General features: G+C 36.7%; 1 protein-coding gene across 3 annotated transcripts in view; it reads left to right on the top strand.

Annotated features, from left to right (window-relative positions):
* The window catches only part of igsf11 (immunoglobulin superfamily member 11), a 130,691-nt gene that overhangs the window by 823 nt on the left and 122,368 nt on the right, over positions 1-7,500 (top strand). The gene's annotated exons all lie outside the window — the stretch shown is intronic.

Genomic DNA, 7,500 nt, shown 5'->3' with positions numbered 1-7,500 from the left:
CAACTGTCATGTCAAGATGTGCCCCTTTTTTTGTGGTAACTTACACACCAAATTTCCCATAATCCTCACAAACTGACTTTCAGTGGCTTTCAATGGTTTTCAATGTCCTACACACTCACTGACACACACTGCTGGGGTTTGATTGCATGCATATTTTGTGGCACGCAAAGTGCAGCTGTTCTGTGAGTGTGTGTGTGTGTGTGTGTGTGTGTGTGTGTGTGTGTGTGTGTGTGTGATCCGAACAACACAAAGCTGGATGCTGTGAAATTGTGAGTGGGTCATGATGGACATGAAGCGGATACATGGTGGCCGAGGACTCACGGACGGGCCAGACGGCGCAGGTCTGAGAGCCGTAATCCAACCAGATTATGAAGAGCACTGCTCCACGTGACGCTCTCTACAGTCAGACGCACGTACACACACCCACACACCCACACACACTTTCACTGTACCATCCTCTGTGGAATTGGGGTGATGTGCATATGTTGGCCCACATGACATATGCACACAGGTATCACCCAAATAGTGTCAAACTCCAGTCATATAGTCTAGTTCACTGTTATTTAGGTTGTGAAAAAGTGGCATTCCTTTATTTTTTCTTGTTTTTTTTGTGTGGATTTCATGATCCAGAGCAGTTTAATTTAGGCAAAACATTGTCTGAATATGCATTCATCCCTACTCTATAGTGTGCGTGAGAAAACGATATGCAACGTTTATTTTTAATTCAGTTATTCAGTGATTATGAAAAAGTGCAACTTTGCTAACACTTTATTGTAATTTAAAGTACATGTAGTTACTATAGTAATGACTAAATTGTGCTTGATTACATGCAACTAATCCTAACCAAATAGTAAGTACATGCAGTTAATTATTATTATTCAGCACTTAAATGTATAATTACACTGTAACACCTTAAAATAAAGTGTAAACTATATATTTTTAAACATTTTTAACGTAAATACAAAAAAAGCTGGTTGTCGCTTCCACTTTTTGTCTGTCCCTTGATTTCAAAATCAAACCAAACTGAATCGGCATAAAAATGCATTTCTTAAATTAAATTTGCAGGTTGTTTTCTCAAGGAAATATAATTATGAGGTCAATTCTAATTTGATTTTGCCTGATTAAAATAAAAAAAAATAAAAAAGTTTCCCGAAATCTTGCGAAATCTTCCCGAAATCTTGATTTATTAATTATATACTTAGCATTTCTGAACGCAGCTTTAAACTTATTAGATGCTATTAAAGAGAAATTCCGTTTTTACATAATCATATTGCACAGGAGATTTTTAGAGGGAGTGATAATAAATATAAACTTTTCATATATACTCTATATATACATACAGTATTTATTTTGTTGATCTAGATGATTAGGGATGCACGATATATCGGCCACTGTATCGATATCGGGCGATATATGATATTTTTTTTAATGTTATCGGTATCGGCCCGATAAAAAAATGTGTCCGATATCTTAACGCCGATAAATAATTTATTATTTCCTTCAGCTGAGACACTTAATACGCGCACTGTTCAACATGATGGTTTAAAATAGCTTGAAATATGATTAAAATCACTTCAAAAAAGGAAAATACTTTCATATCGGCTACATAAAATCATAATGAGAACATTATAATTGTGTGCTTGGGACATGGCTTTAATGATGAGACTTTTGTTTGTGTAATCAGGCTCCAAAAAATAAATAAATAATTGGATTTAGATTTATCTGCCAATATATCGGTTATCGGCTTTCAAATATAAAGAATTATCGGTATGTCCAAAATGTTATTATCTGTGCATCCCTATTCTTGCTCACATGAGGAATAGAGACACTTGTAAGCAGTGTTGGGGAAAATGCATTACAAGTAACTTGAGTTACGTAATCGGATTACTTTTTAAAGTAACTAGTAAAGTAACGCATTACTTTTAAAATTTACAACAAAATATCTGAGTTACTTTTTAAAATAAGTAACACAAGTTACTTTGTTTTCCCATTTATTGACTGACAGCTCTGCTGTCCTCATGTTGAGACAAATCAAAGTGCGGAGGCGTTACATTTTTCACAAAAAAACATTCATTTTTATGCATTTAATCTCACTTTATTGACCAATGTACCTCTGACCTTCGATGATTCAGTTAAATAAGCAGAAATGACTATAGAAAGATAGAAAGGTTTGCTTGTTTGCTTTCCTCTACGGTACACTCTAAAAAATGCTGGGTTGTTTTAACCCAATTTTGGGTCAAATATGGACAAACCCAAACGTTGGATCAAAAATGCAATTAAAAAATGTAACCCAATGGCTGGGTTTGTCCATATTTGACACAAAATTGGGTTAAAACAACCCAGCATTTTTTAGAGTGTACACATTTCCTTCAGCCTGAGGATTATTATTTCACTTTTGGTGTGAACGGGTCTTTACATTTGCCCAAAAATACAACTTTTGTGTTATAAAAAAAACAAGCTCAGCCCAGGTGGGGAAAAAAGTAACGCAAAAGTAACGTAACGCATTACTTTTCTAAAAAAGTAACTAAGTAATGCAATTAGTTACTTTTTAAGGGAGTAATGCAATATAGTAACGCATTACTTTTAAAAGTAACTTTCCCCAACACTGCTTGTAAGTCTGTACTGTACACTTTGGCGCTGGCCTAATTCAACCTCCATGTAACATAGTTTTTCTCTCTCTCTCTCTCTCTCTCTCTCTCTCTCTCTCTCTCTCTCTGTCTGTGTGTAAAGCATGTAGACGTTAAGCCGATGAGATAACAGCCCTGGATGTGTACATCTATCCAGACGCGTCTCATTAATACATGCATGTTTGTGATAGCATTTGCTGGTACATCCTCTGAGCAAATACGCAACGTTGTCATCTCTGGTGCAGGATCCGTTTACACAGCACTTCCAGGTGTTTAGCTCTGCTCAGGAGCGCGAGGACGCGGTTGTAAAGTGTCACGAGAGCCTGGCCGGCGGGTCGGGTTCAGGCTAAACCCGGTGTTTTTTATCCCACAGAGGCCACCGTGGCGTTGTCGGAAACTGGGTTGTCTTTATATTCGGTCTTCCTGAGTTCGCTGTGTTCGCCGCTGTCCCTGTCAGTTTGGAGACACGTCCTTTGCACATGATCGCCGGATCTTCGGTCATTAATTTTGCATCTTCTGCCATTAGGAAATGGCCACATGAAGGCACCTCGAGGGCATGAGAGGAAAAAAAACGACCATGCTACACCGAACTTTACAAAGAAAAGTAGATGTATCGATTGAGACAGAGTTATGTACTGCAAACTGGCCGAGTCGTCATCACAGGTCTGAGCTGAATGATTTGGTGCAGTGTTTTGAAGGAGAGAGAGAGAGAGAGAGAGAGAGAGAGAGAGAGAGAGGTTTCTCTCTGCTTGAGTATCGCTCTGCCTCGGGGGTGCACACCAGCGAACAGATCAATTCTGCCTATTAAAGTTCATTCGAAGCCGCGCTGCACTTTTTGACCCCGCGCTGAATACAGCTTCACTTAGAAATCAAACCAAACTGAATTTACATATAAAATGGATTTTTTTTATATATATAAATATATATATATATAAAGTGCAGATCGTTTTCTCAAGGATTGGAAGAAAGTTCGTCAGGTCAAAATTAGGTTCGATTTTTTTTTTTCCATAAAATAAATATATTTTTTCTTTTTTATTGTAATATAAATTGTGATTTCCAGTCATAAAATCTGTTGGAGATTTCTATGGCGAATAATACTGGTTTTACATTTGCTCTTTCTGAGTGCAGTTTCTATACAATTATTTTTAAGAAACTTCAAGTTTAAAAGTAAATCAAAATAGTTACTATTTTGGTTCATTGGTGAGACATTGTGGGAAGTTGAACTAGTGTTCGTATTATAGTTTATATATTTTCAGTTTTAATAAGTATTAATAATTTTGTTAGGTGCTTTTGTCATTTTTATTCTATTTAGGTTTAATTTATTTTATTTCAGTTTTAGTAATTATATTACTTCAACTTATTTTTTTCAGTTAACGAAGTTTATTCAAAAATTTTATTTTATTTTTATTTCAGTTTTTTCTAATAACGAAAAAGTTTTTTTTTTTTAAGTTAACAACAATGGTTAGAGCATCTCTTGACTAGGAACTATTTAAATACGCAGTGATCTTATCAACTTACACAGAAAGAAAGTTCTTTCTTTTGTCACTTTTTTGGCACTAAGTAAAAGCTACAAATATAGCCTTTTTTTTTAACTTTCCCCTTATTCTTTTGTGTTTGAACAAAAGTGAGGGGTCAAAATGATGATGCCTTTTCCCTTGATTTCCTTTTTCCCGCTGAAAAGCGGAGCAGCTGGAATATGCAGAGGACAGATGGAAGTTTCCACCTCGATTATCTTCAGCTAAAAATATCCGCTCAAAAATTAAACGACCATTGGGACTGCTAGCAAAGTGCCTGAGAGAGAGAGAGAGAGAGAGAGAGAGAGAGAGAGAGAGAGAGAGAGAGAGAGACGGGATAGGACGCCTGCCATCCTTGGGTTTGGAGATGAGGAATGAATAAATGATAGGAGATTTTTGAGCGAGATGGAGAGTCACCTTCAAGAGACGTGAGGTCAGCGGTGGGATAAAGGTCTAACCACGACACACACACACACACACACACACACACACATCTCACTAGAGTCCGGCTACACACCTCTGGCTAGATCAGCGCTTCTCAACCGTTGGGTCGTGACCCAAAAAAAGATTGTGGATAGCGAAAGAAATAGGACGCAATGATCTGTTTTTATATCACAATGATTGTCTGGAGCCGCACGGGTATATCTGTGGCAATAGCAACTATACATTGTACAGGTCAAAATTATCCATTTTTCTTTTATGCCAAAAATCATGAGGATATTAAGATCATGTTCCATGAAGATATTTAGTAAATGTCCTACCGTAAATATATAAAACATGTATTTTTGTGAGTGAATGCAGCACAATCGTGAACATAAATGCACAACTTTAAAGCAGATTTTCTCAATGTTTAAATTTTTTTGCTCCTCAGATTCCAGATTTTCAATAGTTGTGTCTCGACCAAATATTGTCCTATCATAACAAACCTCACATCAATGGAGAGATTATTTATTCAGCTTTTAGATTATGTAAAAAAAAAAAAGCCTTTATAGGCAATTATAGGAACTAGCCACCAAAAACGGTGAAGAAAAAAAAAAGATTGTGGACAGCAAAAGAAATAGGACGCAATGATCTGTTTTTATAACACAATGATTAATATTTGTGACGGCACGACTTCGAGTGGAGTATCTCTCTCTCTCTGGAGATGATAACACTTCTCCTTTGAGTCGCGTCTTTTAAAGAAACCTGTTCTTTCAGGAACTGGGCCGATCAGAGACTCAGATATTTTCAGAGCACTTTATTCTTTTTCTTCTTCTTTCTTTGTACTTTTACATCTCCTCCAGCAGGTGTACAACCTGGTCTCAGACTAAAGCGTTAGAGTAGGCAAAGTTCTTGTGGAAAACTCTCTTCTACCTCTAATAAGGGTCACAAAAATGGGTTTTGTTTTCATAGTGATGCGATAAGAAGCATATTTGGTTCCCCAAAGAGCCTTTCAGACTGGTTTTCACACTGGGTAACCCACATCCAGACAAAATAACTTGCTAGATAATGATATTCCATCATGTAAGCAAAGTCAACAGTGATTACTAGGTGTTTGGTTTCATTTCTTTGACATGTTCTATGCCCATTTATACCATAGTCTGGGTGAATACTCAATTCTGATTGGCTGCAGGGTGTCCATTAAAAAGTGATGTAGGACACCTAGTAAAGGAGTTCTAAAACCATTAGATTTCGATTGTAAAACTAATTAAAAATGTGTTATTTGGCAAGTGAACATGGTATAAGCGGGTTAATGCCTTTCAAGGTGTCCATTGTCAGGTATTAATGGACTTACCTACCATTTGGTTCACGCCTCCATAGATATCATATAATAAAGGCTAGATGTCTCGTCCGCGCTGCTGGCCAATGGAGGTCGACGTCCGCACATGGCGGCCATCTTGCAACAGTCAGCTCGCTCACTCGTAACATTGTGTTTTAATGGTGCATGTACTTTTTAAATAACCATAACTTGCTCAATTTTCTACCGATATTCAAACGGGTTGGTTTGTTATAAACGTCAGAGATGTAAGGCCTAGTTATGATACTGCGTTCTCATCAATAATTATAATATTATATATTTCAACATGTTCAAGCATCCAGAATTATAGCCACGTTAATAACGTTTGTAAATCCGTCAAGATTTCAGCGAGATAAGGTGTATTTGTGTTCGTGCAGATCACTCACCTTACATCAGGAACCACAGAGCCCGCCAGAAAGCTTGCCTGTGACAAGATGGCCGCCGGTGATGACGTTAGAGACTCCGCCGTAAGACATTTAGCCTTTATTATCTATATCTATGCACGCCTTGCCGTCGTCCATTAAGGCGAGACACGGCAGGCAAAAACATCGGTTTTTTTTCACTGGTCAATTTTGAGATTTTGGGCTATTTGTCTTCAATAACACGTCTTCTTTCAGACTTGTGGTGAAAAAAAGTCCAAAATACACATTTAGGTCTTTATTTTACTAACTTTGTCTGTTTGCGTCTGTAGATTTCTCCGAAACTCAACAAAAGTTGGCGTTATAAATCAACATCTCTGTCTGCTGTCATCACACACACCATTAGAAAGCGCTCTCTCTCTCCTGTACAATGCTGTCGGATCCAAATATGGTCATTTCCTTTTAATCAGCAACCAATCGTGAAAGTACAATGGGCATTTAACTCTGAAAGCGAAATCTCATTGGCTGATGTCAATTTCTGACAGCGTGATTGGTTCAGATGCATCACGTGACGCGCTCTGATATTCAGATGTGTGTTTTTGACTGTTTTTCTGTTCAGTTGAAGGCCATAAATGCTGTGTTTATAAGTTTTGATGTGATTTAGATGGTTTGTATTGTTGTTGATAATGATTTGATGAGATATTGTGTCTGTAAATAGTTGTTTCCACTAAAAAAGTATGAATTTTTGCAACACAAATCTTTAAATGCCTTTTTCTCAAAATTAGTTTTATGTCATTCTCCAGTATAAACATCTCAGCCGATGTACACCAAACTCTCCAGTTACACACTTAGCAGTATTCTGAAGATATGTTCAGAGGGATTTGTTAATAACTCATCCCTGGCCTGATTTATGTGACATTTTAATAAAAAAAATATGGCGAAAATCGATTTTTTAAGGCTATGGACAGTATATTTAGATTTCCTAGGTAATGAAAGCATATATCCTGAAATCCCTCTGAACATCTTTTTGCATCTTGTGTGTAATCAAAATGAAAAAAGAATTTTGCACCCGGCTTTATCATATGTTCAGATCTATCTACCGAAAATATATGCAAAAGTGTGCATATTTAATGAGATAATGCCTAATTTGCATAATTAAACATACAAATTTAAAAAACTTGTAATACATTTTTTTTATGAACTTGTGTAAGTAATCAACTGAG

The sequence above is a fragment of the Phoxinus phoxinus genome (genome assembly GCF_949152265.1).
Source record: "Phoxinus phoxinus genome assembly, chromosome: 4".
Lineage (NCBI taxonomy): Eukaryota > Metazoa > Chordata > Actinopteri > Cypriniformes > Leuciscidae > Phoxinus > Phoxinus phoxinus.
This window is presented reverse-complemented; position numbering and strand designations above follow the sequence as displayed.